Source organism: Triturus cristatus, chromosome 11, assembly GCF_964204655.1.
Source record: "Triturus cristatus chromosome 11, aTriCri1.1, whole genome shotgun sequence".
Classification (NCBI taxonomy): domain Eukaryota; kingdom Metazoa; phylum Chordata; class Amphibia; order Caudata; family Salamandridae; genus Triturus; species Triturus cristatus.
Genome location: NC_140594.1, coordinates 692,403,596 through 692,418,500, shown reverse-complemented (window position 1 = coordinate 692,418,500; position 14,905 = coordinate 692,403,596).

Below are 14,905 nucleotides of genomic sequence, written 5' to 3'. Positions count from 1 at the left end.
CCCAAAGAGAGGTCAGAATGTTCCTCGGAGTGGTAGGATACTGTAGACAGTTGATTGTAGGGTTCTCTCTGCAAGCCAAACCCTTAATACAAATGACCAAGAAACGAGCAAAAGATCCGATAGAATGAGATGATGAAAGCATGGAAGCCTTTGCGAAATTGTTTGTGTGAAGCCCCTGCCTTAGGTATGCCAGATTACACAAAAGAGTTTACATTATTCTGTTGTGAGAGAAAAAGTTGTGCACTCTCAGTTTTGACACAAAGACATGGTCTGATGAGACGTCCAGTAGCATATTTCTCCGCTACTTTGGATCCTGTAGCATCAGCATTACCTGGATGCTTAAAAGCTGTAGCTGCAGCTTGTATGAGTCTGGAACAAAGCAAATAAATTGTGATGGGACACCCTGTAAAAGTGTATGTCCCACATTCTGTCGAGATACTTTTAACAAGAACTCGGACACAGTACCTTACTCCTAGTCGGATGACTAAGTATGAAAGAATCATTTTGGGAGCTGAAAATGTAACAATATTCAGGTGTACTATACTGAACCCCGCTAGCCTACTGCCAGATGTACATGGAGAGTAGGTGAAAAACAAAGTTGAGCATGACTGTTTGGATGTGACTGGACTGTGTGCTAAACCCTGTCCAGACATACAAGAAGAGCCCCTGAAAAATGTTGAGCATGAGCTATTTGTAGATGGCTCATGTTTGACATGAGAAAGTAGGATTGAGTTCTGCTTATGCAGTGTGCACATTAGCTGGAATAGTTGAAGCATCCTATTTACCTGGAGTCAAGTCTGCACAAGTAGCCAAATTAATAGCTTTGATTAAAGCTTGTAAAATTGGGAAAAATTGGAAAGTAATGATTTTTACTGATAGCCAGCATGGTTACGGGGTTGTGCATGATTTTGGCCAGCTTTGGAAGCAGAGGGATTTTATGACTTCTTCAGGATCCCCAATTAAAAATGGAAAACTCGTGAAAGAACTGCTTGAAGCAATACACTTGCCAAAAGAAGTGGCAGTGGTCAAGTGTGCTGCACATCAGTCAGGAGATGACTGTGACAGCTGGTAATAGGTATGCTGACCAGGTTGCCCAATATTGTACCAGAAATAAATTGGAGGTGAACAAGAAAATTGAAACAAGTGGAATTAGCTGCCAACTAAGGCTACTCTCAGGAATAGAAACATGGGAAGAAGTAAGACAACTACAGGATGAGGTGGAAGTGAGTGAAAGAGAAGAATGGATAAAGATAGGATGCCAGAGGAGGACAGAGGATGATGTGTGGATTTATCTAGATGGCAGGCCAGTAATGCCAAATTGTCTGCTTTCACAGATGGCCAGAATGTTTCATGGAGACACACACATAGGTAGGGACGCCATGATCAGACTCTTTAGACAGGATAGGTTTAATCCAAAGTTCAGGAATGTCGCAGAGAGCCTATGCTAGAGATGTTTAACATGTCAACTAATGAATCAATGTTTACCACAAAAGAGCTGCTCCTAGTGAGGTTAGACCCTGCTACAGTTATAAAACCATTGTGAGTGGGGACATCTCACAAAAAGTGACGGACTGGTCTCACACACCACCTGGTGTCATGCTTCATCATCGGCCAGTCCTCGCCCTCTAAAACCTTCGTTTGATAGAGGGCGGGCATACACCTGGAGACAGGGATGCACTTCTAAACTAAGGAGTGGGGGCCCGTGAGATGGAAAGTGAAGTTAAAAATCATTATAGTTACCAGAAAGTAAATTTTAATGTGGCCAATAACTATATGATGCTAAAAACAAAGGACGGTGAGTGGGGTGTTTAGTGTCCCCTAACCGTCTCGTGGCTGGTCAACATGTTTCTGCCATGTAGGCCCGAGCGGGTCCAGGGCTTTCATCAGGACCTAAGTTTAAACTGGGGCCTCCGTTCTTACCAACAAGTAGCAAGAAAATACCACAGTGCGGGTGTGGCAAAGGCCGCACTCCGTTTCCTAAATGGCTTCCAAACGTCAAGCCTGAAGGGAGATATAAAAGTGAACAAACATATATATATATATATATATATATATAAACCTGTAGAGCTGGGTCAGAAAAAACATTAAATGCGAGACACAATAAAAAGAAACAGCGCATGCGTGAGTTCCTTAAGGTGAGTGACTACTCACGTGACTTGTGCCACTCTGTGTATACACAAACAGATCGAGAGTGATGAGAGCGTGGTAGCTCTCTTGGGTCTTACCCTAGTTGAAACAACTACTTGCCACATGGGGGGAGGGGAGGGGAAACTCCTGTTCATTCTGGAGGGAGAGAAGGTAAACCAAAGTTTCCATAAGACAATGTGTGGGAGAGGATTTTCCACATACGTGTGTAGAACACGCTCATTCACACAGTAACGAACCGGAAGGGTCCAGTTACAACATTCACTGCATTCATACTCTTACTGTCTCAGGAAAAGAATCCCACGATCGTCCTATGTTGCTGCTCCCGGTTCTCCCAAATGTAGGAATGAGGCCGCGGGGTCGGCGTTTAAATAATGCGCTCGTGACTTAATTAGAAGCAGCGCTGAGTGATTGAGCCTGAAAAGTGGCTCCTGGTGTGTGGTTTCCGGTGTCCCGAGCTGACGCGGGAAGGATGCGTGCGGCGCGGTGCCTGGTTTCGTAATGGCAGTAGCGTGGGACCAATGGTGTTGCTCAGAGGACCCCACGCCTCCTGTTCCCTCCTCCACATATTGTGCAGTCCTTTTGTGATTACATTTATGTACAGCTGCTGGCTGTGGGAACGTAATAAGGGGTATCTCTCCCTAAGGATAGGGTTTTGCTCTGAGTCACGCATCTTTTTGACCAGAACAAGAGGACAGACTTAGCCGTGTCTGCCTCCCCAAAAAAATAGCAGATTCTAGGTGTGACTAAGTATCACAACCAACTTACCCAACTTGCATCATGGACACCGAACTCTCGTTCGGGGAAGAGATTCTAGCAGAGATCCTTAACACACCATCTCTACTAGCGGAAACCATAGTTACCAATACGGTCAAAAACTCAGACGAGTGGGAGGCTCTCTCTTCCAAGAAAAAGGAACAAATACGCACAGCCCTTCACGGGGCATTTATGATGGAGTACCTCCGGAAAAGCACATCCCCAAGAGGCCTTATTGTTACCAATGAACCAAGATTGTTCCTTAACAACAAGGAGTTCAGAATCAATTGGTCGAGCATCGCTTGGAAGTGCACCAAAGACTGGCTCATTCTTATTATTAACACCGCCAGACAACTAGCAGATGCCCTCCTTATTGAGATCCAACAAAGCGAATGCAGACTGAAGACAACGGTACAACTTTCAGTTTTTAAGAAAAAACTGGAAGAAATCAACAACGATCATTCTGACTATAAGGAGTACCTAACACAGTCGAAACTAACCAAACTCCGGAAGGACGTACAGAAATTCAGCAAGGAAACAGTATACCCATATGTCACTGACGAACACTATGACAAAGCAGCCCCTCAACAGACAGGGAGAAGACAACGGTTCAGACCCACCCCTCAGAATTGGACATTCAGCTCCGGAGAGGAAAGGAGTGACAGTAGCAGCGATGAAGGTTCAGGACCACAATTTGGGAAACCATCGGGTTATCATCACCCCATGATGCAAGCCCCACAACCCCAACCCCCTCCATTCGGATTTTGGCCACAACCATACTACCAACCAGGTTTTGGATTCCCACAAGGCCCACCGCCTTTTTTATTCCAGGGCCGAGGCAGAGGGAGAGGCCGATAAAAAACGAAGGAATACGAGGGTCCAATGGGAAGATCAGCCACAACCACCCCATGTAGTGGTAACCAGGAGCAGAGGGAGAGTGGAAATGCCCTCGATGAGCAGGGAGTAACCAACATAGTCAACATCAGCAAACACACACTTACGCACGATGAGACGACCGTCCTCTCCAAGGGTCTGGGTTTTGTTCCCACACCCAAGAATGACCCCTTTGTCCTCAATACGGAGCTGGTCCAATTCTTCCGGAAAATCAAACTTCGCGATTTCTTTGGAGATACTAAAGAAGGTACAGAAGAAAAGAAGTCAACTGGACTTAGGAAAAAATCTACTTTCCAACCACCTAATCAAAACATCTCATGCCATATACTTGCATTTGAACAGGCTGTGCTAAAGGACATTGAAGATATAAATTTCCAGGACATGCGAGGTTTTGACAACCTGACTGGGAAAGAACGCACAGCCTTAAAAAACCTAGGTAATAACAACAACCTAATCATAAAACCAGCGGACAAAGGGGGAGCTATAGTCATTATGGATAGTGGCATGTACCGAGAGGAGTGCTTGAGATTACTCACCGATTCCAGCAGCTATACCATACACAGAACCGACCCCACAGGACCACTCATGGCCAGGATCAAGGGCATGGTAGAAGAAGCACTCAGCAATGACTGGATCACTAAACAAGAGGCCTGATTCCTCATAAGTGAGGAACCCAGAATGCCCAAATTCTACATACTCCCGAAGATCCATAAAAACCGAATGCCCCCACCAGGCAGACCAATCGTGTCTGAAATAGGGTCAGCCTTGGAGCCACTGTCACAATTTTGTGACCGGTTCCTTCGGCCTATTGTTAAGGAATCACTCTCTTACCTCAGGGACACGAAGGATGTCCTTTGTCTCCTCAGAGATCTCACGGTGGATACAACCAATGACTGGTTTATAACCATGGACATAGAAGCTCTTTACACGAGCATACCACAAAGGCGTACTTTGGAAGTTGTGGAAAACATCATCCTCAACAGAGAGTGGGACTTTTTAACCCCACAACATTTCGTGATGGAATGTGCGGAACTAGCGCTTACTGAGAATTTCTTCGAATTCGAGAAAGTCATCTATCACCAGATCACTGGTACTTCAATGGGCAGCACCTTCGCCCCCAGTATGGCCTGCCTGTACGTTCAGCAATTCGAGGACGACTTCATCCATAACCCACACAATCCATTCTTACAACACATCAGAATTTGGAAACGTTATATAGACGACGTGCTAATAGTGTGGAATGGAACTGAAGAAGAAGCAACAAGATTTGTCCAGTGGGTCAATACCAAAGACATACACCTTAGGTTCACGCATACAATCAACAAAAACCACGCAGTCTTCCTTGACTTAGACATCTCAATGACCAACGAAGGGATAACTACCAAAGTGCACAACAAGCCCACCGACAGGAATAGCCTTCTCTTATTTGAGAGTTATCATCCCAAGGCCCTAAGACAAAACCTACCGGTTGGACAATTCCTTCGAGTCAGGAGAAACTGCTCAGATATTGATACTTTCAAAGAACAGGCATCCCAACTAGAAAAGAAACTCGTCGATCGCCACTACCCCAAAAAAATGGTACGTAGGGCGAGGAAACGAGCAAGAAACAACCCAAGGGAAGCACTCCTAGAGGATGTGGAAAAGGAGAACACCGAAAGAACAGTGTGTGTCACCACATTCACTCCTATCTCCAACACAGTACGGAAGATCATTAGAAAAAGATGGAATATCCTGAACAGCGCTGGAACACAGTGGGAACCCCCACTGTTTGCATTCAAACGCAACAAAAACCTGCGTGATCAACTAGTACGCGCCAGTATGCCCACTGCAGATGGCACTGAACAACAGAGGCTTTGGGACCAACCACGTGTGATGGGAAATTTTTCCTGTGGTGGATGTACATCTTGCAATCTAACCGCCAACATGAAAGAAGTCAACATAGGCACAGGAAAACCATGGCAACTACGAACATTCAGAAATTGCAACACTGAGAATGTCGTTTACCTAATAACATGTCCATGTGGTCTCCAATATGTCGGCATGACAACCAGAAAAATCAGGATACGCATTAACGAACACTGTAGCACCATCAGGTGCAAGAGAACAAACACCGAACTGACACGTCGCTTTCTGGAAAAACATCACAAGGACACTGACCTCCGTTGGACTGTCCTTGAAGTGATGAACAAAAGTAAATTTGACCTCTCAAAAGCGTTACACGTAAGGGAACAACGGTGGGTATACCGTCTGCGGTCCCATCGGAAAGGCCTCAACGACGACATCCCTTGGTTCCAATTGGGTAGATGAATACTAAACTAGCGTTCCACTCTTCCCACTGCCATACCGTGAGGCTCACCTTCTCTCTGTCTCTCCTTCCTTGGGTTTTCCCCCCCTATATGTTGCGCAAGCATGACTGGTAAACATCACAGTCACCCTCTTCCCGTTCCTCATTACACTTCCTTTTCACTTCCGAGCCGGCTACTTGAGCCAGGACTCCCCCTGCAACTTGGCGACATCCGCGCCTCCCCTTTGTTACTTATCATTTCTTCACACTTCCTTTTCACTTCCGAGCTGGCTTCTTGAGCCAGGACCCCCTCTGCAATTTGGCGACATCTGCGCCACCCCGGCACTGTAAGACTGCCCGCCCGCTTTATCACGCCCATTTTAATTAGGGTGACCGCTACTTGTGCCCGGACCCCCTCCGCATTTGGGATGACACCGCGTACTTTTTTAAAAACGCACCTCCTCGCCTTATTTACCACGCCCTCACCATCTTAGGCGATCACGTCACACTGGTGCCCTGCGAACGAATCAGAACTCTCCAATCGCGGCCCCCCGCGTTACCATGGCGACCTCAGCTGCGCTCTCTCGCTGTTTACTTGATCTTTAAAGCACGCAATTCCACACTGGTTCCCTGAGAGCGAATCATATCCCTCTCACCGCGGCACCCCCGCGTTGCCAGGGCGACCTCAGACGCGCTCTTCCCCTGGAACTTCATCCCGCTTACACGTGACACCACCCGCATGGGAGTGTCCAGCCCTCCTGCACCTCCTTGTTTGGGCATGCACCGCCCTCTGAGCAACACCATTGGTCCCGCGCTACTGCCATTACAAATCCTGGCACCGCGCCGCACGCATCCTTCCCGCGTCAGCTCGGGACACCGGAAACCACACACCAGGAGCCACTTTTCAGGCTCAATCACTCAGCGCTGCTTCTAATTAAGTCACAAGCGCATTATTTAAACACCGACCCCGCGGCCTCATTCCTACATTCGGGAGGACCGGGAGCAGCAACATAGGACGATCGTGGGATTCTTTTCCTGAGACAGTAAGAGTATGAATGCAGTGAATGTTGTAACTGGACCCTTCCGGTTCGTTACTGTGTGAATGAGCGTGTTCTACACACGTATGTGGAAAATCCTCTCCCACACATTGTTTTATGGAAACTTTGGTTAACCTTCTCTCCCTCCAGAATGAACAGGAGTTTCCCCTCCCCTCATGTGGCAAGTAGTTGTTTCAACTAGGGTAAGACCCATGAGAGCTACCACGCTCTCATCAATCTCGATCTGTTTGTGTACACACATAGAGTGGCACAAGTCACGTGAATAGTCACTCACCTTAAGGAACTCACGCATGCGCTGTTTCTTTTTATTGTGTCTCGCATTTAATGTTTTTTCTGACCCAGCTCTACAGGTTTATATATATATATATATATATATATATATATATATATATATATATATATATATATGTTTGTTCACTTTTATATCTCCCTTCAGGCTTGACGTTTGGAAGCCATTTAGGAAACGGAGTGCGGCCTTTGCCACACCCGCACAGTGGTATTTTCTTGCTACTTGTTGGTAAGAACGGAGCCCCCAGTTTAAACTTAGGTCCTGATGAATGCCCTGGACCCGCTTGGGCCTACATGGCAGAAACATGTTGACCATCCACGAGACGGTTAGGGGACACTAAACACCCCACTCACCGTCCTTTGTTTTTAGCATCATATAGTTATTGGCTACATTAAAATTTACTTTCTGGTAACTATAATGATTTTTAACTTCACTTTCCATCTCACGGGCCCTCACTCCTTAGTTTAGAAGTGCATCCCTGTCTCCAGGTGTATGCCCGCCCTCTATCAAACGAAGGTTTTAGAGGGCGAGGACTGGCCGATGATGAAGCATGACACCAGGTGGTGTGTGAGACCAGTCCGTCACTTTTTGTGAGATGTCCCCACTCACAATGGTTTTATAACTGTAGCAGGGTCTAACCTCACTAGGAGCAGCTCTTTTGTGGTAAACATTTAGTAATGGAGGCCGCTAGCTCCTAGAACCCCACGCCTCCTGTTCCCTCCTCCACACATTGTGGAGTCCTTTTGTGATTACAACTAATGAATCAAGGCAGGAAAAGAGTGGTCAGGTGGGGAAGAATTGGAAAGGCAGAAGTACCATTTGTGAGGTTGCAAGTAGACTTCATACAATTACCACCTTGCAGGGGATTGAAATACGTCCTTGTCAAAGTTTGCTTTCTTTTACGGTGGGTGGAGGCATACCCTACTAGAAGAAATGACCGTATAACAGTCGCCAAACTACTGTTGAGGGAACTGCTACCACTATTTGGGTTTCCAGTAACTTTGGAATCAGATAGAGGGTCTGATTTTAGTAATTAAATAATTCGATTAATCTGTGAAGCATTTAAAATTGAACAAAAACTGCACTGTGCACATCACTCAGAGGCTTCTGGAGTGGTAGAACAAATGAATGACACAATAAAGACACGTTTGGCAAAAGTGTGTGCATCCACACCATTGGAGTGGCCTGATGCTTTACCTCTTGTTCTGATGGGACTCAGAAGTATTCCTGACAGAAATACAGGATTGAGTCCCCATGAGATTCTTATGGGAAGAGCAATGAGACAAGCATGTATACCAGGACGCAAACTGTTGAATATATCTGATGATCTGGTATTAGATTATTGCAAAGGATTCGCTGACCTTGTGCGTTCTGTCTCTCACCAGGTTGGAGAGGACGCAGTCGCCAGGCAGCCGAATCAAGCACATGATCTGAATCCTGGTGATTGGGTGCTGGTGAAGTATCACACTCGAGAATCGTGCCTAGCACCCAGGTGGGAAAAGCCACATCAGGTTAAATTGGTCACAACAACCGCAGTACAATGTGCAGGTTTGTCTAACTGGATTCACGCAAGCCATACTAAAAGATTACCAGCTCCTGACGAGGAGGGACCACAACTGGCTCAGGCAGTTGAGGCCGCTGAAGGTTGTGCAGCTGAAAGATCTGGAATATCAGATCCTGAAGTAGCTGACCAAGAACAACCAAGCACAAGTCAGGACGACTGGGTACCAGTGGTTGACATACCCAAAGTGATTGTTAAAACAAGAAGCAGAACCAGATTAGAAAGTCAGGAAAATAGAGAGGACCAGATAGGTGTAGAAGAACAAGCTCAGGAAAGGAAAAATCAAACTGTTGGAGATTCTGAGCAGGATCAGTCAAGGAAAAAACAATATACTCAGACAGAGGTGAGTGAGGACGTTTTCGGATCTGAGGAGGGACAGACCGGTCTAGAAGAACACGTTCAGGCTGCAGAAAGTCAAAGTGCAGTAAGTCCTGAACAGAACCAGTTTTTATTTTATTTTAATTTATTATTTATAAAGTTTTATATAGCGCGAACTAGATCCCAAAGGATATCAGAGTGCTTTACAAGAGAGGCCAAGAGTGTACTGACAACAACAAATTAGTAACAGATTGGGGTCATACAGTAAACAGAAGTAAGCGGGCCATGTGGGGGGCAAAAATAAGCATAGTAAAAAACAGGGATCATATAATAGACAGAAGTAAGCGGCCATGAGGGGGGGCAGTAATATGCATAGTAGAAGATCCGTATCAAATGAAGGTTCCATGGTAATAAGAATAAAGTCACCCGATCCCGTGAGCCTAACCCACTAGGGTAAGAATTTGCTCATTTGGATTCTTTTGGTTTCCAGTTTGAACGCCATCGTCAAGGTGAGTTTGCTTACTTCCGGTACTAGAGAGTTCCAAATCTTTGGGGCAGCACCTGAGAAAGCTCGGTGACAAGTTATCTTTTTGCTAAGGATGCAAGGTTTCAAGAGGAAAGTAGAGGCGCTTCTTGATGCTCTCTCCCCACTGGATAGTTCAAGTTTTTGTGCCAGGTACCTGGGAGTATTGAAGTGAAGGGCTTTGTGTGCTAGAACTGCAATCTTCAGCTGAAATCGTGCTTCATACAGTAGCCAGTTGAGAGATTTAAGGACTGGTAAAATGTGCTTGTTTCGTTTGGCGCCAGTAACTAGTCTTGCCGCGGAGTTCAGTGAGGCCCTTAGTGGCGTCAATGCGTATTTGGGAAGGCCACAGAGAGTAGCACTGCCATAGTCTAGCCTCGGTGCTTGTACCACATGCTTGAAATCATTTTGTGACAGGAAAGGTTTGATATTTCTAAGAGTCCTTCTCAAGTGGTTTGTCCCTTTACAAACATTGCTGATGTGATTGTTCATATTCAGGTGCTTATCCATAGTGATTCCGAGCGATTTGGCTGAGTCTATGATAATCGGAGTGCAGTTGAAAGCAGTGAAGTGAGTCAGCCAGAGATCTAGCTTGGAGATGTGTTTCGGAGGGGAGATGAGCAGGTACTCCGTTTTGGCAGTGTTAAGCAGGAGATGGTTCTTGGTTGTCCAATTTTGAGTAGACGTTATGATAGTATTGTGTGAGATGATATTTTCCAGGAATTAAATTTTCAGGTAGAGTTGTGTGTCGTCAGCATACATGTGGAAGAAAATGTTCGTTGAGTTTAGTGCGTTAGCTAGAGGTTCCAAGAAGAGGTTGAAGAGGATGGGAGAAAGGGCAGACCCTTGGGGGACCCCCATGATAAATGGAGAAGGCTGGGAGATGGAGTGGTTTTCCTTGAATCTTTGTGATCTGTGCTGGAGGAAGGATGAGAACCATTGAAGCACCAAATCCGAGAAACCCATTCTATATTGCAAGATGGATAGGAGGTTGTCATGATTAACCGTGTCGAAAGCTGAGGAAAGGTCCAGGAGTATCAGTAGGCAAGATTCATTATGATCAAGCATTTTCAAAATGTCATCCATAACGTGTGTGAGGGCCGATTCGGTGCTGTGCCCCCTCCAAAAACCGGATTGATGCTGGTCTAATAGTTGATACTTCTCTATGTGAGCACAAAGTTGGGAGAAGAACAAGTTCAGGTACGAGAAGAAGAACAAATTGAAATAGAACCTGAACAGGGTCAGACAAGGGAAGAAAAACCTGTCCAGGTAGGTGAAGCTACAGTAATAAGCCCTGGACAAGGACAGACAGAGAGGTATTCTAAGATGCAGATAATCAAATTGTGCCACAACTTAACGAAACTAAAAGAACACTTGAAGAAAGTGACAGTGCAGTACAAGCCAAAAGGGTCTGAAGAGGTGATAACTGGGCAGGTGGTGTTAAATGGTTAAAATATCACTTCAGAACAAATAGTGAAGAACTTGAAAAAGTAAACAAAGTCACTATTCAGTCTGGGCAATCAACTAGTAGGCCCAAACGGAGAAGTCAAAGAATGGAATTATGTGATTCTTGAAGAACTCGAGAATTTGGATTTAAATGAAAAAAGTGATGAAGAAATAATTGCAGAACAGATTGACGAAGAAGTGAGATCCACTTGAAAATTCCAGAATTAAAGATCCCATAGGCAAATCAGAAATAAAGAAGAAAAATCTTCTTAGTCCAAAATGGCTGTTGATAGGGTTGCTAGAATGCCAAAATAAAATTGTGTAAAGAAATGTTGTAGAATATGTATATGTAGTATATTTTTAGTACTCATAATTTGGTTAGTACTAACAATAGCCATCCCTTATTTGATGGTGACAGGAAAGAAAAATAACACAAACTCAAATGAAAAAGTAGCTAACATTAAAGGAGATAGAAGAGCATTAGAAGCACAAGATGAGTCTAATATTAAAGGAGATAGAGTAGAATTAGGTGCATCAGATGAATTAGACTTACATCACACTGTGACAAATAATGACAGTGCTTTAAATGTATTCACAAAGTTCTTAGTACAATATGTAGACACTATGGAAGTTAGTGATTGTTATGTGTGTATGAAGTTACCAGCATCAGCAGCAGAAGGTGTACCATTTTACCATTAACCTATGGTATTTCATGTAGTATTTTGTCAAGCTAATCTATAGAACTGGAAAATTACAGTTTTGTTATTCTAACGTAGATGTGATTTTTTCAGAGGTTTCTATTCGAAAGAGTATGAACCCAGTTCTTAGTACTAGAGATGCACAGTTTAGGGGTGAACATTTTCCAACTATGAAAACAATAGATATAGCTGAATCACATAAACACAATCTAACATGTACGTTACATGAAGAAGAAAATATATTTTTGAATCTAGTAGAGCAAAGGAGACAGGACTTCCAAAGAAAGGCTTCAGAAAAGAAACCTCAGATTCCTCAATGGGCTGAGATTGAAGATATTTATACAGCTGGCAAGACTCATGCTGCGATGTCCCTGGATTTTGAAAAGAAAGGGAAGATCTGACTCCATAGACTAAACACTGACTATAACAATGCATTTATTGGTTCCAGTGAATGTGAACATAATTTCAAAGTCATAGGGGGATGGAGACTAAAGGGTCGGACAGACCCAGTATTTCCTGGAGTTTATTGTGTGTGGGAATAAAGCTTAGTTCAGGCTACCTGCACATTGGTACAGGAGTTGCTATTTTGGAATAGTTTTCAAGGTGTACCATGTGAAAAGAATCACTGGAAGCAATGAAGACACAAATGAATTAACACGTACAAAGAGAGCTAGTTTTCCAGAAATAGTAGGTGATATGTTGGAAGGCGGACCCCGAGGAGTCGGTGAGACCACCAAGGGGGGGCCCTCACACTGCACGAAGTAGCCGAGCGCTGCCGAGAAGTCTCCTGAGAGATCCTTCTCCTATCACGTACTAGCACCGTAACACCACCACACAGGACTCAAGGAGGTTGTCTCAAGACAAGCAATTCTTTATCAGCAATAAAAAGGTTACGAGGTCAATATTTACACGAAGGGATCGAGGGGATCCACCAAAAGTCTCAGTGTCTTTTTGGAAGGGTAGGGGTAGCGGGACAGTCTTTGGCAGGAGCGCGGTACGAGGGTACCTGGGGCCCAGTTCTTATCCTCAAGCTGGAGGATCTCGGAGGGGTCGAGCCGCGACGGCGTCCGCAGGGCTCTGGAGTACAGTTCGTGGAGAGCCGCGATCCAATCAGCAGGGCTCTCAAGATGGTTTCTGCTCAGCTCGAGCCGCGACGTCGTCAGCAGGGCTCCGAGGGAGGTTTCAGCGAGGTTGGGCCGCGACAGCGTCAGCAGGGCTCCGATGTTCCGGGTGGCTTCAAAGTGTTCACAAGAAAGAGCCGTGACGCAGTCAGCAGGGCTCGTGATGGTTCCGACAAGAGTTCTTCTCCGTAGGGTCAGCCGCGATTCAATCAGCAGGGCTCTCGACTCCGGGATACAACTGCCGATCTGTGGCGGGGTCGCCCCAGATATAGGTCTGGAGCCCTTTGATGTCCGGACCCAGGCGCCCGGGGGGGGCGGAGAGGCCGGGTGGAGGTGGCCAGACGCCCAGCAGGAGAGGCTCCAGGCCCAAGAGAGTTGCAGGGCGATCACACCTAGAGAGGGGAGGACAGTTGGGGGTCCCATCGATACTGTCCTCCGCCGGGGGCGATGAATGGTTCCTGCGGCACCCCCTGGCCAGTTCGTGGTGCCTCGATGTCGGGGCTTCGCTGGGGTCGAGGCCGGGTTGAGCGGGGTCGCGCTGGCTGGCGCACAGAGTCACGTGGATGCCAACAAGATGGCGGAGCCACGAGGGGTATGCGACCTCGTGCAGCTCAGGATGAAGGGCCTCGGTGCAGTTCAGGAGGGTGGCCCGTGAAGGCCGGGGCGGGGAACGGCCACAATCCACGGGGGTAAGGACCACGCCACGAGGCCGGGTCCAACAGGCGTCCCCCCCCAGCCGAAGGCATGGAGAGTCACCCATCTCCTTGGGGATTCTCCTCGTCAAGGCGGAAGAAGCGGGACAGGCCGTCGGCGTTGGCGTGGTCATTGCCGGGCCGGTGTTCAACGTCAAAGTCCATCCCTTGTAGCGAGATGGACCACCGCAGCAGCTTGGGGTTCTCGCCCCGCATTTGCCTTAACCACCGCAGGGGCCGGTGGTCGGTCTGGACCCGGAAGTGGGTACCGAAGAGGTAGGGCCGGAGCTTCTTGAGGGCCCATACTACAGCGAAGGCCGCACGCTCGATGGTGCTCCATCGTTGCTCCCGGGGCAGTAGCCGTCGGCTGATGAAGGCCACTGGTCGGTCGAGCCCCTTTTCATCGGCCTGGGACAGGACGGCCCCGATCCCATACTCTGAGGCGTCCGTCTGCACCACGAACTCCTTATTGTAGTCAGGGGCCTGCAGCACCGGGGCAGTACACATTGCTGTCTTTAGGGTGTCGAAGGCTGCTTGGCAGCGGGGTGTCCAGTGCACCTTCTTGGGCTGTTTTTTTGGACGTTAGCTCTGTGAGGGGGCCAACAATGCTCCCATAGTCCCGGATAAACCGCCGGTAGTATCCGGTGAGACCCAGGAAGGCCCGGACAGCGGTCTGGGTAGTGGGGGGTTCCCAGGCCTGGATGGCATCTATTTTCGGTTGGAGAGGGGCCACCTGCCCGCTCCCCACTTGATGGCCCAGGTAGGTCACGGATCCGTGGCCGATCTGGCATTTGCTGGCCTTGATCGTGAGCCCGGCCCGCTGGAGGGCGGCCATGACGGCTTTAATGTGAAGGAGGTGCTCCGCCCAGTGGTTGCTGTACACGGCAATGTCATCTAGGTAGGCCGCGCTGAAGGCCTCAAGCCCGGCCAAAACCTTGTTCACCAGTCTTTGGAAGGTGGCCGGGGCGTTCTTCATTCCGAAGGGCATCACCCGAAAGTGGTAATGCCCATCCGGGGTCGAAAAGGCAGATCTTTCTTGGGCGCCGGGGGTGAGCTGGATCTGCCAGTACCCGGCGGTGAGGTCCAGCGTGCTCAGGTAGCGAGCGGCCCCTAAGCGGTC